General features: G+C 44.8%; 1 protein-coding gene across 12 annotated transcripts in view; it reads left to right on the forward strand.

Annotated features, from left to right (window-relative positions):
* NEDD4L (NEDD4 like E3 ubiquitin protein ligase) overlaps positions 1–23,897 on the forward strand; it is a 945,521-nt gene that overhangs the window by 753,819 nt on the left and 167,805 nt on the right. The gene's annotated exons all lie outside the window — the stretch shown is intronic.

Consider the following 23,897-nt stretch of genomic DNA (forward strand, 5'->3'; position numbering starts at 1 on the left):
GTGAGATGATTGTGACATGACCTTTTGACTCCATGTTAAATGTGTGTGTATGTGTTTGATTATTTATTAATTCAATAATTGCCCACCTAGTGAGCAAACACTATATTTTGATTGGTTGGACTTTTAGTTTGTAGTAGTAGCATTGAAGTATGACTTTGAACTTATTGTACACCTTAATTAGGCTTTTAAAAAACTATATGATGGATACTTTGGAATTGTTCACTATGCTAATACTGATGTTGGCATGTTTTGAAGCACTTCAAAATTAGCAGTTTAGTGATTTTAGGGGCCAGGTGATATTTTGATGTGTCCAAGACTTGCCAAGGGCAAAGAAGCTGGAATTGAAACACTGGTCTATGAATTCTGTGATGGCAATTTTGCCAATTTACGCCTTAGATCTCCTGTTTCTACAAGATATCACTAGAAATTGGTAGGAAACTAAGCATGACTTTTTCTTCCAATGTTTTAAGGTTTTTTTAGGAAAAGAATGCTATAAGCAAGAGTTCTTAGATCAAATATAAATGTGTTCCAGACAAGCCATTTACTATGATAGAATCCTTCTGATGTACAGTACCTAAATTGCCATTTTCACAGAGAATAGTTGAATGTGTGGGGTCAGCTATCTTCAATGGATAAAATAATCCCTGGTTATTGTATTTCATATACTCATGAGGCATGAAGTTGGCTGGACTGACTTAGCAAACATGGTAATAAGTTATACAGGCTACAAGATGCTTGACTTTCATCATGATTCTTCACAACTTATCATAAAGAGATTATCAGACCAGCCAACGCATTTCGTTCCTTGAAAAGGACTTAATCAGGGATCCATTGTAATGACCCTCCTTTGTGGAACGAGTAAGGTTGAGCATCATCGTAGAGAAAAGTAATCATGCCCTATGATAGGGGGGGGGGGCGGTGTTCACTCAGTTCCTTTTCCATTGGTGCTAGTGGGGCTTTCTCTACTCTTTGAACCCACCTCCCCAGATAGTCTCCCTTTGATGGGAAGCTACTTTCGCTGTTAGTCTCTGGGGAGGAGAAGGCTGTCATCTTTGGCTGGTAGGAGTGGCAAGCCTATTTCATGTTCTCTGGTTGTAGTGTGGTTTGCCACCCCTGGGAGCTGTTTGTGGATAGTAACCCCCTGATTGCCCATGCAAAGAGAGGGAAGCTTTTGCAGTATTTGAAGGTCTTGAGGCAGTCTGCTCCATTTTAAGTTATTGATGTATAGTGAAAGGGTTCTGGGGCTGGGACAGTGTTCCTGCCATAATCCTCAAGCAGAAATCTATTCGTGAAAAAGGATGTTTCAAAATGTAGAGCCTCCGTTTTTCCATCTGTGCCCAGTCCCTTGTATATCAGAAGTCCATGGAGCAAAATTAGGATTCCCGCAACTGCTGCTAGCATGAGTGTTTTCACGTTCACCAGTAGCGTTTCCCGTTTAATTCTATCAGTGTTCCCTTGGCTCGTTGGAATCAGCTGTTGACCAATCAGCTGTTGCTTCTGTAGGTGGTAATGGATGTGATGCGGTACCACCATGGTTATGAAGACAGTGCAGAATGCCCCAGTACGAGCACCAAAGGTTTAACTACCCCCATCAACTCCAATGGCTTTCATGTGAAGATCATGCCCTTTCCGACACATTCTTAGCACTAGAGGAGGCAATGGCTGCCGTTAAATTTAATTCACTGAAAACTTCTCCGTCAAGCAGTGTTGTAGTTAACACAATTAATTCACCACAATTTAATACAATGTGGTCTGTCTTGTTGGGTGTATTTTAGACACCCGCAGGTCCCTTTCCACTTTAGAATCGCCTCTTGCTTTGGTGCTAAGTTTATATAATTTCAGATATATGTGTGCCTCTGAGTTGACATTTGATGAACTGTGGTCTTTGTAAAGACAAAGCTGTGCTGTCATCAGGAGCAGGTTATACTACGCCCTCTCTCGTCATAGCTTCTCAGGACATTTCAGAGAAGTACCATAACAGATTTTGCTATGTTTTATTCAGCTGTACATTTCAAGGAAGACTTTTTGGTTGAAGACATTTTCACTGAAAAATGTCATTGTTTTTTTTTAGCGATTACCCTGTCTTATTTACCTTTTTAATTTTTTTTAAATGTTTTTCTTAGATATACTATAAATCCAGAACCTACATCTGAACACATCTTACACTATGCTTTGATTCTAGCCCAGTCCCTAACTGTGACCCAACACTTGTATACTTGAATCTCCCACATGTCACAAAGTACCTAGTACTAGTACCTATTACATTGCTACTTAGTAGCTGTTTGAAATGGAGGAGAAACAAGACTATGCTCAACTGGCACCCAAACAAGACACCTAGTGCACATAAGTTCCTAAGCGACCTTGTTAAAACTCATCACCTTCACCCCCGCACCCTACAAGCCCCAAACATTTAATATACGTAAGATGATGTGTAAAGCATGAACTATTAGAAAGCCAAGTAATATTTTTTCTTATTGATTTAGGCGTTTAATACTCCTTGGACGTGATGCAAAGGAGAGGCAAAGCCATTGACAGCACAGTTGTGTTTATTGTTGAAGACGTACTTCAGCGTGCTGTGCTGTACATAGAAGAGTGTTGAGTGCGAGGTCTGATTGAGATAAAATTACAGAAACTAAGATGATTGGAAGGTTGCTACATATGTATAATACAAAGTTTGATTGTCATGCAAAAGACAGTCATTTTATAGACTCAGCCATTTCTTTGGTTGTGTGCTGATGTTGGTACTAGGATCAAAAATATAGGTTTCAAGTGTCCAAAGTCTGCACTTTACGTATTAAGCTTGGTGTCTTCCCCCCTGGTTGATAGACCGATCATTCACCATGGGTACATATTAAAGTTGATTGTGCATAAAAGTCAAAAATATGCAAGATAAATTGTTACAATAAATATTCCTGTATTTGTATAGGAAATGTAACAAAACCTATTCCTGGCATTCGAGTGGCCACTAATGAGCAGTAGTTTGTGCTCTGGTCCCTAAATCTTCAGGGCAAACAAACTTCAGCCAGGCAACCCTAATCCGACCCTTCATAAACTCTAGCTAGACATACATCATGTGCATCCCATTGTGAGACACAGAATTGTTGGCAGGCCATCGCCTTACCACAAGGCACCATTTTACCTTGCTTTCTTCATTCTTCCTTGCAGGCCTGACCTTTTGTTATACATTCCTGATGCCATTTCAGTGCCTTGTATAAATGTGAACTGCAGATCTCCTTTCAAACTTGCTTCCAATCTTTTCAATTTTCTATTTAAAAAAGGATGGTATCTAGGACCATGGAACACATGAAATTTAGTAACGGGTAAGCAGTATTGTGATTAAGGAGAACTTGTACGGTTTCCAGGATAACATGATAGCATGAACTTGGAAGAGTAGTGTGCTTGGCTTCTTTTGTATTTATTTCATATTCAACCCTTTTGGGATTTTTGAGTTTTTATTTCAAAGCACTTTAGGCTCAGGACTTTGGAGTTACAGATGCAAGTGCCAAAAGGGGTCATTGCAGCATGTGGAAAGAGCAACTTTTTGCACACCTTATTTTCACTTTCCATAAACTGCACTGTCGCCAGGTGGCGAGGAACCGCAGAGGGCTCTTACTGGAATCTTCAGCATGGCAATCTTGAATTTGTAGGCAACTATAGCGTCAATTGCCGATTACTTTGAGTAAGTGATCCTGCTGTACCCTCAAAAGTCCCTTTGAGAAAGAAAAGGGTCAGTGTTGGAAAAAAGCAAAGTTGCAACTGCGAAGGTTGCAAATTAAAAAACATTCTTGGAAGGTTGTCCCTATCTTCCAGAAGAAAATTTATTTCTAAGTTCAAACGTTTTACACAAGTTTTGGAAGCCTGTTTCCTTTCTGAAACGGCTTCTGATCTTCATGCCTGGCTCCTCGCAATCTAATTCACCGTTCCCGGTTACATGCGGTTTCCCACAAATGTGCGTTTGGGTCTAGTGCCAAATTGAAGTTGCCCACTCAAATTTTTCCACGCAGACACCAAGTCACTTTCTCTGAGGACATTATGCAACCTCCAGTCTGTGTCCCAGGATGCCAAAGCCTTCAGCGACAGGAACTTTACCCTATTTAGCTCTTTACATTACCAGGATACTGTGACCGTCATTCTTAGAGCATTGTGCTGGCATACAGAAAATGAAGACTGCTTGTAACAACTCTTTCCAGGACTTTGGTCGTCCAGCAGTAATTCTGCAGTGAAGTATATTGTTGAATGTGTTATCCTCTTTCCAGTCCCTCATAGCCAGCCAGATACTCCTCTTGGAGTGAGTGAAGCAGTGTTGATTTTTCTTAGGGGAAACAGATTTTAAAAACCGACAACTGCACCATAAACAAAGTAGACCTAAGCGTTGACACCCATCATGGACAGAGGAGAACTACAGTGACCTCATTGAAGGAAAACTACATGAGATCATCTTACAGATCTGTCAGCAAAGATCCATCACGCACATTAAAGACAAGTTTCAGAGGCTGTGGGCTTTGTTCAGTTTCAGAAATTTTTTATTGTCTCACAGAAAGATCATGCCGAGTGCAGTTTGTCCCATGTTACGAGGTGTTGCTCATCAAGTCTTCTTTTATTGCAACCTGGGAAGTGTGGTTCTACACCTGTAATGAGAAAAACAAAGCTACAAGTGCAGGAATATTATGATAAAACCAGAACTAGATGAGCTTCATTGTGTCTTTCTGTAGGTGAAGATGAAGGAAGAATGCATATACATCCATTATGAAAAATATTCCCACTTTCATGGCACAGAACCTAAATGAAAGCAGGCATGGCTAATTTCTTGAGACTTTTATTTAGCTGTTATAATTGTGCAACATAAGTATTAGAACTGTGAGTAAAACACACAAAAATATTTTTGTTTGTTTTTTTACTTAACAGCTCTCCTTCTCACACCTCCACTTGGATGAAATCTGGAAGGAGGCTGGAGGGCCTGGGTTTTTCCTGAAAGATACTGCTGACCATGATTTACCTGCCCTGCTGCTTGATTGGGTTAAATGACTCTGCAGCAGTTAATTCGTCCATTGTGTGATGAAGCAAGAGGGTCGGTGGAAATGTGAGCATGCACAACAATTAAACTAATATCCACACCATCCCGCCGCTTACTGCTAGACGGAGACATTAAAAAAGTGGGACATTCGTCGGCATACGGAGAATCTGATGAAGCGGAAACCACTGTTTGCCAGAGTAAAGCAGACAACCACTGGTAAAGAGGGCCTAGTTAAGCCTCTCCTGATTGGGCGTCTGTTGCCATGTACGCTATCCCATAGTTAAATGCATCTAAAATGTCTGACCGCTATCTCTGCTGTTCGAATCACTCGCTTCCCAGCTCCACCCCACCGCCTCCGCCAGTTCCATCCGTGAGCTTGCCACGAGATCCATCTCACTCTGCATGTACCTAGTCCAGCCGTCCTGTACAGCCTGGCTGTGCTGGACCGGGCCTCTTCCCTGAAAAGAAATCCACCACACTGCGCATGAACCTCCTTCAGGCCTCCTGCGGAGTCTGACTCGGCTGACCTGGGGACCTTCTCCGAAAAGAAATCTACCACACTGAGCATGAACCTGGTCCAGGCCTCCTGCAGAGTCTGACTCGGCTGACCTGGGGACCTTCTCCGAAAAGAAATCCACCACACTGCGCATGAACCTCCTTCAGGCCTCCTGCGGAGTCTGACTTGGCTGACCTGGGAGCCTTCTCTGAAAAGAAATCCACCCCACTGAGCATGAACCTGGTCCAGGCCTCCTGCGGAGTCTGACTCTGCTGACCTGGGAGCCTTGTCTGAAAAGAAATCCACCCCACTGAGCATGAACCTGGTCCAGGCCTCCTGCAGCGCCTGGCTCCATTGGCTTTGCTGTCTTGGGCCTCTTTTCTGAAAAGGGAAGGTGGTTCAAACACTGATGTCTCACTTGACATCTTCCAGCCATTCCTCAGAAGTAGGGCTGGGTAATGAGACATTAGTCAAGTGTATATCACACTTACCAGAAGTCCATGCTGAGGTACATTCACAAACTGCCCTCTCCCGGGCCGCTGTAAAGAGCAGACCGCTTACTGTGTGCAGCTTGACGTGTTCATTCTGTTTTGGGATGTTTACACCCCTTAAATCTGATAATCTACTGCTCTGCTATCCGGACCAGTGCGTAGAACTGGAGGTCGTAGTTGTGGCATAACGGGAACGGTTTGCAAAATCTGGCCTCCCCTTCTTTTCGTTTTAGTGGACATAGTTGCGCTGCTTGACAGTGCATGCGGCTCTCAGCGTCCGTGTCTGTCTTGACTATCTAGAGCTCCCGCCACTGGCTCTTGGACACGTCCCCTCGGTTATCATTCGTTTGTAAAGCGCACAGTCTGCCTTTAGTTTGGCATCGGAGCGCTTGCATTAGCCCTAGGTCAAGGATTGGATTCTCAACAGAACCTGTTTAACCTTCATTTCCAGCCATATCACACGCAGGTGGATTTTTGGTTTAGTTGTCTGTGCAGTTTAAGTAATCTTGCAAGAGACATTCTAGATTTCTAATTTACCGCAAACACAGAGTGACAGCGCCTTGAGGCTAATTAGGCAGCGGTAATTATGCAAGCCTTAGATCCGCTTGGCGTTGGGCTGCACATCTGGACAAGCACTTACCATCTTGACACACGTCTCTCCTTGTTTTTATTTCTTTCATCTGCAGCCGAGAGCCATCCCTGTCTGCGGCTCTTCAGAAACTCATGCGAAATTGCCATTCACGCTCGGTAATTGTGAAATTATTTTCCAGTTCCCCCCGTGGAATGGAAAACCTCGGACCGAAAGAGTTAATGTGTAAACATGCCTGGCTTACAGGACGGAGCCAGCGAGCCGTGCCAGGGTTAGCTGTGATGTTGCTATCCCAAGGCTGCCCAGTAACTCTACCCGCCAGCCTTTCCCGAGGCTTCCTGCAGGGTGCCGAGGACGCCAGCTGTACCCGGTTTTAAATAGCACACGTCTTGTTTATAGACGTGTGTTGTGATGTTGGTGGGTCCGCGCGTGCTTGAACTCCCGGGCCACCCCACCACCGGGTCGGTGTCCACAACCCCTAGCATACTTGTCTTTGGTACCATCCGCTTGGGGCAGTAACATCCACAGAGCCGCCACTTTTTTTGTCGTAAATGACTGATATTCGGAGCCATTTCTGTCTGCAAGTGTGTGCAGTAATATCAGTATAATTCTATATGCACCTGTATCGGTCTGCTTTGTATTAGCTGCCTGTAGATTTAATTTAGCCTGCGCAGGTGACCGAGACCTGGCTTCCGTCCCTACTGTCTCCACCCCTCTGCACCCTGTAGAGTTGGGGTGACTAGTGTAAGTTCTGCGGGGTGGAATCCATGCAGTGTTTTCAGAGCAACCACTAACTATGCAAACACGTTCCATTTGAGATCATTGTAATTAAACTTAACTTGAATGGATAGCCTGAGCATCTGGCACAGATGTGGTCCTCCTGGAACTGCATCCGACATCACTGCTGTTTAGGATTGGAACTTGTTCCTCTCCTCAAATTTCATTACATAAGTATGTGACTTATGGAGCGGAGTACTTCGTTGGATAGGCACTTCCCCATCTTATTGTCATGCAGCACAATGCCTATGCTTATTGGCCCGCATCTGCTGCTTGCTCTGTGCAAGCGCTAGCTTAATCTTCCCACCTTTGGTGACCCAAGTGCTTGCCAGGCAGAGGTGCAATTCTCGAGGAGATGACACTCTTCGTTCTGCACACCACAGACCCTGAATACGAACAAAGTACTATGCTGAAGTATTAAAAACTGGGATAGTTTGGAGAACACTTTTTTTTTTTTTTACAGCCCATATTTTAAGGGTGTCTCCCTGAGTACTCCCGGATGTCCATTGGTGGCACTCAGAAGCAGTTTCTACAATACAACTTTATGTAAATGTTTTGTACCCTCTTCTGAGCTCTTCTCCATGGGTGCAGGAGTTGTAACGCTAAAATGATTCAACACCACACTGAGGATGAAAGCTGTTCAGCTATATCTTTTAAGAATGTTGATCCAGCCATGCCACATTTGTTATAAAAAAAAATGTAAGCACACTTTCTTTCTGCAGCTTGAACAATATGTGGACATGCACCCCAATCCATTGCAGGAGAAGGCATGCTAGTCTATTTATTGGGTGTTCTGCATTACACCATTGTTGTCATTTTAGGGTAGGTTCACACCACTTGTTAATTTGAGGTGATGAGACTCCTTGGGGGCCTCCCAGTTAGGGTGGAATGTTGGACACAAGCTAGTTGTCTTTGGTGTTTATGATTAAGCTGGGTTCCATGGCTGCTGTGGGGAGAGGTGTCGCCGCATCTACTCGGGATGCTGGTTGAAGACTAATTGAATACGAGAGCCCTCAGATCTTTAAATGCTGTCAGGCTTAAGTCGGGACTGAAGTTGTTCCAGAGTCCGAGTGCTTTGGTGGTTCTGAGTTTCATGAGGTTGAATTTGGATTGAGAGAGCAGGTTTGCATTTCAGGACCTGGCAAAAAGTTTGAGGCCAGCTTTTGGATGTATTTTGGGCACATTTTTGATACCCTTTGAGGACTGTGCACAGGACCTTGACTTTTGGTTCTTTGACCCACTGGGAATCAGATTGCCCGGAGAGTGCCCACCTTTATAACCGTCGGCCCTTCTTGACAAGTTTTCATCAATCCAGTACAGGGCTGAGGTAATCATGCCTCTCTGCTGCCTGTTGCATTAACAGTAAAGCTTCTGAGGTTTCCCAGTGTAATTGCAAGGGCTTGCCCGTCTGTCCAGTTATCCTGTAGTTCTCTCTCTTTAAGTGTGATCTAAATATTGCCTTTTTCTTATGCTCTCACCCTTGCCATATTTAGCTCCTCTTGGTGGGCACGAGTAAGCTATCACTCGTCCAAATTCAAATAATTCCGTATTAACTGTATCCTTTCATGGTAAATCTTTTTTTTATTTTTGTCAGCGAGCAGCTCAAGTGCTGTTCTCATTAAAACCTTTCTCAGTAGACTTGCATTGTAGGAAACAAGTTGCCGTGATAAGAGTGGTGGCTGGAGTTGGTGTGGCTGAAGACTTTTGTGAGTGCTATAGCAAAGTCCTCCCAAGATCCCCGTCAGAGTACTCCACGAAGGCAGACCAGAAACCTCATTGATTTTTCGTTGATGCCAAATAACAAAAGACTGACAAAGGGATCATTCAGACCCTAACTCATACACTATAAATGGATTTGATCAGCAGTATATACATAGAGATCTCTTACTACTGAGCATCAAAATGATAATGAAAATAATTCAATACTCTGGCGCATACAAGAAAACGTTTTTACTTAAAGTCAAACAAAAAAAAAGAACAGAAATGAGGTGATAAATTCCAGCATCCAGCAGAATAATGACCCCAAATTGTTCCATCTAGTCCATAGATAGGGCCAAAATTACTGCTGGCCGACCCTTACAAGACGATTGTTCGACTGGGACTGTATGCTTAGATACAAAATACCCTTAGATTTCGCAATTTTGTATCATCTGTCTTTGAAATGTGTAAAATAATGCACATAGTAATTACAATTGGACTTATTTTTAGCTCACCACAATCCTTGTTATTGCAGCATAAAAAATACCGATTTCAACTTTGAAGAAGGTTCCGATCCATTAGAACACCAAACACGGTCCTTTGGCTTTGTTCCCGAGTACCAAGAGAATTTCTCATTGATGCATCAACACAAATCACCAAATCTCACACAGGGCACTTAGAAGTGTCCTTGCTCACCTTTATGGCTAAAGACGTCCCTGTGAGGCGGGTGCTGGTGGATGAATGACTAATTAACCTGGAAATACTGTCACCAGTACTTTAGTTTTATACCAAAAAGTATAAAAAGAAATATATCAGCTAATTACCTCGGTTAGAATCTGGGTCTCTGGTTGGCAGAGGTATGCACCCTGTCCAAGTAGGAGCCACAGTCCTGATCAGGGTAAGGCAGATACACACTCTATATTAACCTCTGCTCACCCTCTGGTAGGTTGGCACAGAGCAGTCACGCTTAACTTTGGACGCAATGTGTAAGGTGTTTGTACAACACTTTGTTACAGTACCACAGTGAATTACACCACAAAAAGTCTTCAAACCAGTTTAGAAAAATATAAACTATTTATCTTTTGAAACTGCAACCCAAGTGACAAGAATCCAATAAATAGATCAGGACATGAATTTTTAATCTCAGTGCTAAGAAAACACAGTAGCTTCGATCAGGTCTTTTCGGCAATGTCGGGGAAGGCGTCAATGATTTCACTGATGTCCAAGTGTAAAAACAGTATTCCCCAAAATATTACAGTAGCAATGTAACAGGCTGATTTGGGTCGCCTACATGAGCACAGGTCAGCGTGCACAGTACCTTTCCGTGGTCATCCGCGATGTAGTGGCGAGCCACACTGAAATCTGATGCGGTTGTTTGGAGGCACTAAGAGCAGACGCGGTGATCTTCCTTGGTCGAGCTCCACTGGGGTGAGGGGATCGGAGCCATGCAGCGATTGGTCCTCCCCCGCCAATGTACACCGAAGGAGTCGGGCCGCACTGAGCCTCTTTTGGCAGTGCGGCTTCGGTGAAAACGGGCACCCGTAACTGTCTGCAATCAGCAGTGCAGACACTGGCACACAGTGCAGATATGTGCATGTCTTTGCAAAACATCCGCAGGCTCACCACAAAATGCCCAAGGCTGGTTGTGGGCAAATCCAAGAGGATCGGATTCAGGATTAACCAAATCTAACATCAGTGGTTGTGCGAGAGAAGTCTTTTATGACCCTGAGACTTCTGTGAACAGGGAGCAAGCCAACAAGCCCTTGGAGAATCTTGGGTGCAAGGATGGTGAGAACAGGTCCTGTCATTTCTCACTCCAGGCTAAAAGCAGCAGGCTAACGCAGCAAAGCAAGTAGCAAAGTGGCACAGTCCCTCCTACAGCACACCACGTAGCAGCAGTAGACCAACACAGCAATGCACTTGCAGAGGGGCAGTCTCTCCTGGCAGCACAGCAGTTCTTCTTCCTGGTAGAGTGTCCTTTGTTCCAGTAGAGTTATGATTTAGTGAGGTTTGGGGTCCACTACTTAAACCCATATGTGCCTTTGAAGTGGGGGAAACCTTAAAGAGGCCTTTGAAGATAACAGGGTCCCTGTCCTTCCTTCCCTGGCTCAAGACACTCTACAGGGGGTTATACAGCCCTTTGTGTGAGGAGAGGCACAGTCCTACTCTGGTGTGTCAGCTCCTCCAATCCATATAACCCAGGACAATCCATCAGCCTTGTGATGGGCCATCAGGATGCAAATGTCACACACAAGCTTCCTGTCCAGACGTGTGTTCAGAGACAGACAGAGGCACAGAATGGAAAAGTAAGAAAATGCCAACTTTCTAAAAAGTGGTATTTCATACTTAAATTTAAAATCCGACTTTACCATAAATTGTGATTTTAAATTGTGAGTCCAGAGGCACCAAGTTCCATAATTCTAGCTTTTCCCATTCAAAAGTTACACTTAAAGAATGCTTCAAGGTAAACCCAATGTTAACCTGTAGGAGAGGTAGGCCTTGCAGCAATGGAAAAGAATTGAGCAGTTTTTCAATCCTGGACATGTTAAACTTAAAAGTTACATGTCCAACTTTTTAAATACACTGCACCCTGCCCTTGGGGCTGACTCGGGGCCTACCTTAGGGATGACTTGTATGTAACAAAAAGGAAGGTTTGGAGCAGGACAATTGGGTGCATTTGCCAGGTCGCAGTGGCAGTTTAAAGCGGCACACACAGGCCCTGCAATGGCAGGCCTAAGTCATGTTTGAAAGGCTACTGTAGTGGGTGGCACAATCAGTGCTACAGACCCACTAGTAGCATTTACCTTACAGTCCTGGGGCACATATAGTGCACCTTACTAGGGACTTGCCAGTAAGTTGAATATGCCAATTGTGGATAAGGCAATGGTATCTTGATAAATGGTAAAGAGCATCTGCACTTTAGCACTGGCCAGCAGTGGTAAAGTGCCCAGAATCCTGAAGTCAGAAAAACAGGTCAGAGGGCAAAAAGTTAGGGGAAACCAGATCTAACAACTCCACATAATGAAGAAAGCAAAAATAGCCAGCTAGCTTTACATAGTCAGTGCAGCCAGTCACTCTAATCGAAAGTTAGTTTAACCATATTTATGTCTATGGGAAATCACATTTCAGAAAAAGTGAGACTGGGGTAAATTGACTACCTGACTGCGTGTTTATTAGAGTAGCCTGAATAAGGCTACTGGTAAACCCTCTTTCAAAATTAAACATTTTCCTGCACCTTTTTTCAGATGCAGGAGCTTTTTGAAAAAAAATGGACAAAGTAGGCTCTGTGCCAGGTTTTTGGGTGAGGCGTCTCGTCTTGGTTGGTTCATCAGTGAATCAATAGACAAATCTCTCCTTTCAGTGATGGCATTGGGCTTTCCCTTATGGAAATGTGTCTGACACCAAACTGAAGGGGAATTGAGTTTGTTTATTTCATAGCTTTACATTTACTGCATCATAAAAATAAAACTAATACAATACCAATACACCAGAGAAAAGTGCAGTCACCTAAATTTCCCAAGACCATCAAATGTTTTTCACCACATCATGTAACCATACAAAAGCCTGACCAGAATGCTAGAACGTATTCTTCCACCCCAGCAGTAATAGTTGCCTATAATATGAATACGTCTGGAGCGTTAATGGCTGATTTACTGAGGAACCAGAACTTATCTAGTGCTTACCGAGTATGAGGATAGCAGGCTGGAGAAATGTAATCGACATGGGAAGTGAGGGATTTTGGCTGGTGGTTAAAATATCAGTGTAGGAAAGGGAAAGTCTTAAGCCAAGAGTAGCCCAGAGGGATTCCCATAAGCAGGGACTTTCAGTCCAGGCTTGCCGGACATGGGATTATTCTGCCTGTATCTTATCTAAGGGACATAATTTAATCTAGGAATATCATGACTGCAGACCCAGAGTGCAATTAGAGGAAGTGTGTATTTTCCAGCCAGCAGTGGTCAAGCAAGATTCTGATTCAAAGGCCCCAATCATAGAAGAAAAACCACAGGGTTCACGTAAGTCCATGTAGTCCAGTACCAAGCATTAAGCGTGTCACTCAGCACACGAGTCTCTCTTGTGTCCTTCTGGCCTTAAGAGGGGGTACTACCATGTCTCAACACTCAAGAGCTAGATTAATCTCTACCGTCTAAGAGGCTTAGATAGATCTTCACAAACTTCACCAGGTAACAAATACATGCCATGCCCACTTTCACTCTTTAAATTTAAATCCTGGCAGGGTGCAGATTCAGTAACTAGATCCCTTTTTCTAGTGCTTTCTTCTGTGAGTGCTGCATCTTCTACCACCTAGCAGCAGTCATAACAGTCAAGTCTGAGAACCTACAGGATATAGAGACCCTTGTGATGGATCGTCTTTTACAATGCAGCATCTTTAATGGTTTCTTGTGCTGATAGATTTTAATCATTATCAGGATGCACCCCAGGGCACACAACAAACCAGAGCTGTAGGAAGTTGGCTCTGTATGCACTATTTCAAAGTAAGGAATAGTATGCACAGAGTACAAGGGTTCCCCTTAGAGGTAAGATAGTGGCAAAAATAGATAATACTAATGCTCTATTTTGTGGTAGTGTGGTCGAGCAGTAGGCTTATCAAAGGAATAGTGTTAAGCATTTGTTGTACACACACAAGCAATAAATGAGGAACACACACTCAGAGACAATTCCAGGCCAATAGGGTTTTTTATAGAAAAATATCCTAGGGGGAGTAAGAGTTTGTTAGTTCTTGCAGGTAAGTAAACCACCTACGGGGTTCAAGTTTAGGTCCAAGGTAGCCCACCGTTGGGGGTTCAGAGCAACCCCAAAGTTACCACACCAGCAGCTCAGGGCCGGTCAGGTGCAGAGTTCAAAGTGGTGCCCAAAACGCATAGGCTTCAATGGAGAAGGGGGTGCCCCGGTTCCAGTCTGCCGCCAGCAGGTAAGTACCCGCGTCTTCAGAGGGCAGACCAGGGGGGTTTTGTAGGGCACCGGGGGGGGCACAAGTTAGCTCAGAAAGTACACCCTCAGCAGCACGGGGGCTGCCGGGTGCAGTGTGCAAACACACGTCGGGTTTCCAATGTAAATCAATGGGAGACCAAGGGGTCTCTTCAGCAATGCAGGCAGGCAAGGGGGGGCTCCTTGGGGTAGCCACCACCTGGGCAAGGGAGAGGGCCTCCTGGGGGTCACTCCTGCACTGGAGTTCCGATCTTTCAGGTCCTGGGGGCTGCGGGTGCAGAGTCTTTTCCAGGCATCAGGATCTGGGAGTCAGGCAGTCTCTGTCAGGGGGAGCCTCGGGATTCCCTCTGCAGGCGTCGCTGTGGGGGCTAAAGGGGGGCAACTCTGGCTACTCACGGTCTCGCAGTCGCCGGGGAGTCCTCCCTGATGTGTTGTTTCTCCACAAGTCGAGCCGGGGGCGTCGGGTGCAGAGTAGCAAGTCTCTCGCTTCCGGCGGGAAACGCAGTTGTCTTGAAGTTGCTTCTTTGGAAACAAAGTTGCAGTCTTGGGTGAACAGAGCCGCTGTCCTCAGGAGTTTCTTGGTCCTTTTAGAGCAGGGCAGTCCTCTGAGGATTCAGATGTCGCTGGTCCTGGGGAAAGCGTCGCTGGAGCAGTGTCTTTAGAAGTGGGGAGACAGGCCAGTAGAGCTGGGGCCAAAGCAGTTGGTGTTTCCGTCTTCTCTGCAGGGTTTTTCAGCTTAGCAGTCCTCTTCTTCTTAGGTTGCAGGAATCCGAGTTCCTAGGTTCTGGGGAGCCCTTAAATACTAAATTTAAGGGTGTGTTTAGGTCTGGGGGGTTAGTAGCCAATGGCTACTAGCCCTGAGGGTAGGTAACACCCTCTTTGTGCCTCCTCCCAAGGGGAGGGGGGTCACATTCCTATCCCTATTGGGGGAATCCTCCATCTGCAAGATGGAGGATTTCTAAAAGTCAGAGTCACCTCAGCTCAGGACACCTTAAGGGCTGTCCTGACTGGCCAGTGACTCCTCCTTGTTATTCTCATTATCTCCTCCGGCCTTGCCGCCAAAAGTGGGGCCGTGGCCGGAGGGGGCGGGCAACTCCACTAGCTGGAGTGCCCTGTGGTGCTGTAACAAAGGGGGTGAGCCTTTGAGGCTCACAGCCAGGTGTTACAGTTCCTGCAGGGGGAGGTGTGAAGCACCTCCACCCAGTGCTGGCTTTGTTACTAGCCACAGAGTGACAAAGGCACTCTCCCCATGTGGCCACCAACATGTCTCGAGTGTGGCAGGCTGCTAAAACCAGTCAGCCTACACGGATAGTTGGTTCAGGTTTCAGGGGGCACCTCTAAGGTGCCCTCTGGGGTGTATGTTACAATAAAATGTACACTGGTATCAGTGTGCATTTATTGTGCTGAAAAGTTTGATACCAGACTTCCCAGTTTTCAGTGTAGCCATTATGATGCTGTGGAGTTCGTGTTTGACAGACTCCCAGACCATATACTCTTATGGCTACCCTGCACTTACAATGTCTAAGGTTTGGCTTAGACACTGTAGGGGGCACAGTGCTCATGCACTGGTGCCTCCACCTATGGTATAGTGCACCCTGCCTTAGGGCTGTAAGGCCTGCTAGAGGGGTGACTTACCTATACTGCATAGGCAGTGTGAGGTTGGCATGGCACCCTGAGGGGAGTGCCATGTCGACTTACTCGTTTTGTCCGCACCAGCACACACAAGCTGGCAAGCAGTGTGTCTGTGCTGAGTGAGGGGTCCCCAGGGTGGCATAAGACATGCTGCAGCCCTTAGAGACCTTCCCTGGCATCAGGGCCCTTGGTACCAGGGGTACCAGTTACAAGGGACTTACCTGGATGCCAGGGTGTGCCAGTTGTGAAAACAAAAGTACAGGTTAGGGAAAGAACACTGGTGCTGGGGCCTGGTTAGCAGGCCTCAGCACAGTTTCAAATCAAAACTTAGCATCAGCAAAGGCAAAAAGTCAGGGGGTAACCATGCCAAGGAGGCATTTCCTTACAAGAGCTCCTTACGTTTTAGAGGAAGCCAACTTGCTCTTCAAAGCGAGTGATGGTTTTAAACTCACAAGCCTGACATTTATTACATATTTTAGCTTTCATCTTTAAAGTGTACATAAAAAGGTCCAAAGTCCAGTTGTCCTGTTGCAGTAGCAGACTTTCTCTTGAAATCCTCAGTGTTTTTATTTTTCCATATTTCATCATTCTTCGGTCTTTGCCCTTCAAGTCTGAGCATTAGTTATTAGTTTCCTGGTGTGCCTCTCAGGAGGCTGTTCCACAGTAATGAGGCAAAGGCTTTGAGAGAATTGTTCAGCTGTGGATATCCTGTGCACCAAGCATAAGCCTACTCCTTGAGGTGACACCTTCCTCTTTTTGTGTGCCTTCCTATGTCGCCGTCCACTCCTATGGACTTTCTCCATGAACTTGTTACTCGCAGGAGTCTGCCAAGTATGATGATCACACCATTCCAGCTCCAGAAGCCCAAGTAGCTCAGCACTAGTTTGTTTGCTGGAGGAAAGTGATCAGAAAAATGCACCTCTTTCCCTTCAGTCTTCCTTTTCACCTTACTACCAAAGATTCTTGCCCAACAGCATCTGAACTGTATGCGGAGCCCCGCTGATCACACTGCCTCTTTCACCTGAGTCTACAAATTCTTGTGTTCTCACCTTGCAGGAGATAAGTCTTCACTGGTTAGCCCAGATGACTCACTCATTTTGGGCTCAGTCAGCGCAGGAGGTTGCAGTTTACTCCTAAGTCTGGAAGCCTCCACACTCCTATACAAATCACTGAACAAATGCAGTCACTCTACTGCACCAAAAACACTGTGTGTCTGCAATGCCCCAAGCAGTTCACTGGGATAGGTGTTTGAGGCTGTCAAATCAAAATCTATCCTTAGCCCAGAAAAGTTCCAGAGCTCTCATATCCACTTATCACACTAGTTCTATATTTTTTTTATATAAACACCACACAACTCAAAACAGTGTACAGGCTCGAACTGCCACAAATCCTTTCACATCTTAAAAAGGATAGATGAATTATGGCTTGGGTGCAACCAATGACCTCTGCCTAAACTGTGATGCTGTTTCTTGGATTACCCTATGGAGTTGATGGTTCAGTTAGAACTGATGGGGAAAAGCACTGCTACTCAGTCATATTGTGGTGGCTTGTCTCATGCATAACAGTTGGTGCAAAGATCAGCATTGTCAGCAAGGTTCACCAGAACGGAGGTTACTGGATCGCTTCAAGGGAAAAAACTCAGCAACACTCCTACGGGCTGGGTCCGTGTCAATGAATTTCCGCCCTGCAATTAGCGAATTCCTCCCGCCTACATATGATCTAAATACCTGCACGCAACCTGCCTAGCCCCATTATGCATATTGCGGATGGCTCCATCTGCTTACCTAAGCTGCACCCACAGCACCTTCTTTGCTGCAGACTTACCATATGGTGTGGGGTTTCCCTGTTTTGCACCCCTTTTGGTATGATATAGATCGCAAATGTTTGGCAGTTTTAGGACAATATTATGTCTTTTGGATGCATTGTGGGCTCCCACTGTGAGAGGACCTTTATAGGGATAGTGTGTATGGTGGCTAAAAGAGGTGTTACCCACCGGTGGAAACACCTCCCTCCCCTTCACTACAACTATAGTGTGAAGCAATGAACTGGAGTGCTCGTCAAGAAAAAACAATATACAAGGCAAGTGGCTGTTTCCAGAAACATAATAAAATATGGGGTAAAGGGTTTGCTTACTATAGACTTCCGTCATGATGAATGTATGGTTCATAATGACTATGTTATGTTCTTTTGTGCTGCAGAGTCGTCGTGTTATTGATGACTGTGCCGAATTGGACAATACTCTTTATGTAAAATCAATAAAATGTCCTTATTAGAAAAGAAAACTCTGAGAGTCAGTAGTAACCAGGGCTCGGGGTAGTGAGCACACAACAGGAAGTGCGAAGGTTGGGGAAGGGGTCACTTGTGTGTCCTTTACTAAATGGGTAGACTTGGTTGGGCAGGTCAGGCCTCAACCCAGGAGATGGTGTGTGGAGAGAGGGTAGGTAAAGCGCAACACTTTAACTGCAATACAGTATCGGACCCCAGCCAAGGCCATCTTCACCAGATTTTTTTTTTATGAACACTCATACAATAAATAGATTTCTAGTATAAACCTTCAACAATGCAGTCCACACAGGTCTTTCATCCAAATGATGCTGCATAAGCTGCTGGGCAGCTTCAGATTATATTGCATAAGGTGAATGGTTTTGCAGATAGATGCCCTCTTCCAACCACACACAGGTGCATCCTTAAAACGCCACAGCTTCATTCATTCAGGTGGGTTAGGTTTACATTGTTTATAGGGGTGTCGGGCACAGCAAGAGCCTTTGCTTACACGCAGGGACTTGGTTAAATATCTAGGGCTCTTTCGGTGGAAGACCTTGTGTATTGTGTGGTGGTCAGTTCATTCAAATCGGCTTCATCTACCTATCAGAATTTACCGACATAACTTCTGTTTTGGACAGCTACGGGGCCATTATTGTTTTGTTTTTTTCCTCCCTGCTTCTTTTTTGAATCACCTCCACTTATTGAAAGATCTTCAGCTAACCTTTGTCTCCTAAGCACTTAAATATCCACTGTTTTCCCAATTGGTATTAACAGTTAAAATTCAAAGAACTAGTGAGTCTTAAGGTGCATGTTGACCAGAGTATCTAGTAGAGAGACTCAGTCTGGCAAGAGCTCCGCACAGTTTAGCTCATTAACAGTGTACTCGCAGCCTCTCTGCCGAGTGTACTGTTGCTTTGTTAGTTTGATCCCTTCAGGCAGGCGATGCATTGATGCTTCCAGTATGGTTTTGAAAACAAGCACCTTTAGGGTGCCACCCATTTATGTGGTTCCACTTATTTCCAGTGGTAGAAGCAAATGTCTTTCTGTGTGCATGGTTTTCATCATGGATCCATCTTGATAATTCTTCTGTACTAAGCCATCTTATTCGTTGTATTCCTGCTAGCCACTCTGTCTTCCTGGGTCACTAGACGACTTCTGCATGTCTGTTCCAGCGAGCGCATGGGCAGATGGCCTTTTGGCAGAATTATGTTTTACTTACTGACATGGATGCTGAGCGAGATGGCACTCAAGAGGGTATGGGGCACTGAATCCAGCACAGTATGGATTATTCTACCTCCTCCCTCGGCTTTGCATTTATGGGGTCTGGATTTGAATTTCTTTGAATGCAGAATTTAAAAAAATCATCTCAACCCTCCTTAGATGATCTTGAAACAAATGTTCGTGATTTTCCTCGGAATACTCTTAATACAGCTTTATCTTCTCTACAAAAGAGAGAGTGATTATTCATTTCTCTTTTAAATTGTGAAACTGCATGTAAGATTTGCACTACTTGAATGTTTTCAGGACAGCGTGGAAGAACCTACAGGATCTCGGCACAAAGGGTACTGTATTGTTGGGCTTTGGAAAGTGTTTCAACGCTTCCCTTGCCCGGTCAGTATCTTTATTATTATTACTTTCTAAAAAGTGTGCCAGTTGTTAATACAGGGGCATTTTGTAGTAGCTGTGGCTTACAAGAGCATGTTAGGTCATAATACTCCTTTTTGACAAAGTGTGCATTTCTTCTAGTGGTTTATAGAGGGTCCCCATGTCTGCCTGCATGTATTCATGTTCGTACCTGCATTTATGTATTGCAATCCAAGTTAGGGGCATCACAGCTTTGATCATTTGTGGATGTTAAGCCGTGCGGTCCCTGAGACTATTTAAGACCTTGCATAATATATTCTTTTACGTATTATAAATATGTACAGTTCAATGAATAAAGAGATTAGGTACCAATTTCAGAGTTGGACAGTTACAATCAATCATTCCATTTCTGGAGGGCATATTAAATCCAGAAGAGTTCACAGGGGACTTTCCTTCATCATATGCCCCAGTTACCCACTGGATATACATATGCTGAACATACATAGGTAAACTGCCCCTAAGTACAATCTCCAAAGCATACAACAAGACACCAGCAGTCACTAGAGTGTTTGGGCTGTTTCAAGCCATTGGCCTCTGTGCAGATCCATACCTTCTCGGTCTTCGCAATTTCTAAACTAACACCCTTGATGAATCATCTCAGTCTGGCAAGCACTCCGCACATTTTAGCTCATTAACAGTGTACACTCCAGCCTCTCTGCCTAGTGTACTGTTGCTTTGTTAGTTTCCATCCCTTCAGGCGGACGATGCATTGATGCTTTCAGTATGGTTTTGCAAACAAACACCTTTAGGGTGCCACCCCTTTATGTGGTTCCACGTATTTCCAGTGGTAGAAGCAAATGTCTTTATGTGTGCATGGTTTTCATCATGGATCCATCTTGATAATTCTTCTGTACTTTGGCATCTTATTCATTGTATTCTTGCTCTACCAGGCTCCCGTCTCTTACTCTCTACTTCTATACTGCTCTTCATGTATCTTTGCAACTCTGTGTAACACGGACCTATACCTCACCTGTCTCTACTTCTCTCAGGGCATCACCTCTCTTTCTGCCTCTGCTTCTTTATTTCTCTCAGAAATCAACATCACCCCTCTGTCTGCCTCACCACCTAATTATCATGTCTCTTCTCCTACCTCACTTGTCTGTCACCTCTCTCTCTGTAGCTACTTCAGTTATCTACCTATCTAACTCTTTTTCCCTCACTCGCTGCCTCACTATCATCTATCTCGGTCTGCTTCACTTCTCAATTTGGTTTTATCTACCTCTTAGTAGCCATTCATCTGTGCCTCACGCTATCTACAATCTCCTCCTTTACCACATCCTCTTCCTAACTTTCCCTGTACCTCAGCTTTGCTTTTTCCTGTACCTCACCGCACCTCACTTTGCTTAGCACCCTTCTCTCTCACTCACTTTTGTAACTCAAATCTCATACTCTGTACACCTCTCTTGACCTAGTCCTTATTACTCTGCTGTGGTTCTTTTTGCTGCGGTCCGTCTCTGGCCCGAACCCAACGCACTCTTATTATCCCACTACGTCACTATCTCTCTCCTTCATTTCACTCTGCCTCATCTCAACCTACATTTTTGCTCTCATTTCCACACTACGCGTTCTCTCGACGCCCCCCCCCCACCCGCTGTCCCCATGCTAATTCACATATTGTCATCTTACCTAGCTACCTCGTTTTCTATCTTTATTTACTTCTCACTCTGCCGCAAATGACATTCTGCTGTACGTCTTTCTAACTCACCCCTCTATACCTCTCACTTTACGCCACCTCTCATACACCTTTCGAACAGTACCTCTGTACGTAGTACTCTGCCTCTGTGCTAGTGTCTTTCTCTAACCAACTTGTCTTACTTCACCTTGCCTTGAGCTCTCGCTCTCTCTTCGTCCCCAGATTCTGTCTCTCTCTGCAATTTTCAGTATGTTTCTTCCTTCTCCCTCTAGATTCCTTCTTACTCAGCAGAGCTGAAGGCCATTTTCTGACTAGAGAAGTGTGCAGCATTAGTGACAGTGGCGCGAGAAAGGGGGCTAAGAAGGCAAAGAGAATCATGAAGTAAAACAGAAAAGGATCTCAGTAGATGGTATGGCAAAGAAGGCCATCAGTATATTGATTTTCATTACTGTAGAGAGATGCCAGGTGTGAAAGGGGTTTATTAATGATTACGAAAGTTCGACATTTATAACTACAACATCAAGCCCTATGTGCTTATTTATAATGTTGTGCATTGAAGGTCAGAAGTTCACCATTGCCTTGTGTATGCTTGAGGAATAAGCAGTTTAGGTCCTGAATTCTAGCCACAATTTTGTTGCCTCAGTATGAAAAAAGTGACTTGTCTAAGTAATTGGCTTTTTCGTCGCTTGTCTGAGATATTCGATGATCAGCCCTTGGCTACAGCATTAGATTTCACCTCACACGTCAGTGTATCATCTTCACACAGCACTACAAAAGCGAGAACACCTGAAGGCCATTATTGAGACTTCTTGTTAGTGTCTGCAAGTGAGAGAGACACATGGAAATGTGGTAAGAAGCAGTTTCTGCGCCTACATCCAGAAGGCCATGCTGCTGCATATTATTTAAATACAACAGAAAATACACAAATAAAAGGTACTCAGACCTTCAACTTGCACTTTGACATCATACGTATTATTACTGTTAGACCTGGCATCCTTGGTGTGTTTTCCCTTAACTTTGTGCCCTCTGACCACCTGTTTTCCTGAGTCATTTTTGCTAACCTTTAGGATTCTGGGCACTTTACCACTGCTGACCAATGCTAAAGCTCAGGTGCTTTGTACTCTAAACATGGTAACATTGACTTACCCATAATTAGCATACTTAATTTACCTGTTAGTCCCTAGTATAGTTCAATATATGCGCCAAAGCCCTGTAAATTAAATGCTACTTGTGGGCCTGCAGCACTGATTGTACCACCCACTACAGTAGCAATTCAAACATGTCTCAGGTCTGCCCCTACAGAGCCTGTGTGCGCAGTTTTAAACTGCAATTCTGACCTGGCAAGTGCACCCTCTTGCCAAGCCCAAACTTTCCTTCTTTTTACATGTAAGCTGTTGACAGCTGAGCCTTATGGATTCCCTCTAGACAGTCACACACAAAGAGAGTTTAGGTGTGACATTTGCATCCTGATGGCCCATTACCAGGCTGAAGGGATTTCCTGGGCTACAGGGGTGGGAGGAGTTGACACGTACTTCTGAATAGGGCTGTGCCTCTTCACACAAAGGGCTGAATACCCCCTTCTAGAGTGTCTAGAGCTAGGTAAGGCCAGGGACTTTGTGATATTCGAAGTCCTTCTTCAAATTCTCCCCCACTTCAAAGGCACATTTTGGTATAAGTACTGGACTCCAAACCACAACAAATCAGATCTCTACTGGAACCAAGGACACTGCCAGGAAGGATTGCTGAGTTGCCAGAAGGGATTGCCATTCTGCAACTGCATTGCTGTGTTAGCCTACTGCGCTGCTGTAGGAGGGACCACCACTTTGCTACTTGCTTTGCTGTGTGGGCCTGCTGCTTGCTGCTTCTTGCCTGCAGTGAGAAGGAATGGATTTACTCTCTACATCCTTGAACCCAAGAGTCTCAAAGGGCTTGCCCCCGGCTATTCTGTAGTATCAGGGACACCAAAGACTGCTTGCAACTCTCCTGGTGTTCCTAGACTTTGCCATCTGTGAGGCCTACCCTTGCCTGTGGCGTCCCCCTTCCAGTCCTGGGCCTCAGAAATGGGTTCTGCAGCTAAAGTTTTCAAAAAGCGATGATTCACCCTGAGTGCGGCAGAAAGATTGGTGCATCGAATCTCCGACCGCAATACAGTAGCTGCCTGATGATAACGGATTCATAGGTTGCGCGGCCTGACAAAAATGCATTGCATTCTCTTCAACTGAGTTCTACGACACAGTTCCCCAAGTGCAAGTGCAGTGAAAATAACAACGCATCCTGGCCTCGCCATTGACTCATTCCTCCATGAAAGGCACTGTTCAGCGGATCCTGTGTGGGTTCTGTAGCCGGCCTACCCTCCACTGTGGATATTGGCTTTGCACCAGTCCCTTGCGACCTCCAGTAACCTTTTGACCGCTAGTGACTTCTAAGCACTGTTTTCACGTTTAATCTTTAAAAATTCATATCTCAACATCTACTTATGGATTTTTGTCTTTTTTGTCTTGTTTTAATCAGGTAAATTATATCTATTTTAATCTGGTGTTGTCTTTTTGTAGTGTCTTTCACTGTGTTACTGTAATTAAGTGTTGCACAAATACTTTACACTTTGCCTCTTAAGTTAAGCCTGCTGCTCTGTGCCAAGCTACCAGAGGGTGGGCACAGGTTAATTTAAGGTGTGTACCTGACTCACCGTGACTAGGATTGTGGTCCCTACT

The sequence above is a fragment of the Pleurodeles waltl genome, chromosome 1_1, assembly GCF_031143425.1.
Source record: "Pleurodeles waltl isolate 20211129_DDA chromosome 1_1, aPleWal1.hap1.20221129, whole genome shotgun sequence".
In the NCBI taxonomy this organism is placed as follows: domain Eukaryota; kingdom Metazoa; phylum Chordata; class Amphibia; order Caudata; family Salamandridae; genus Pleurodeles; species Pleurodeles waltl.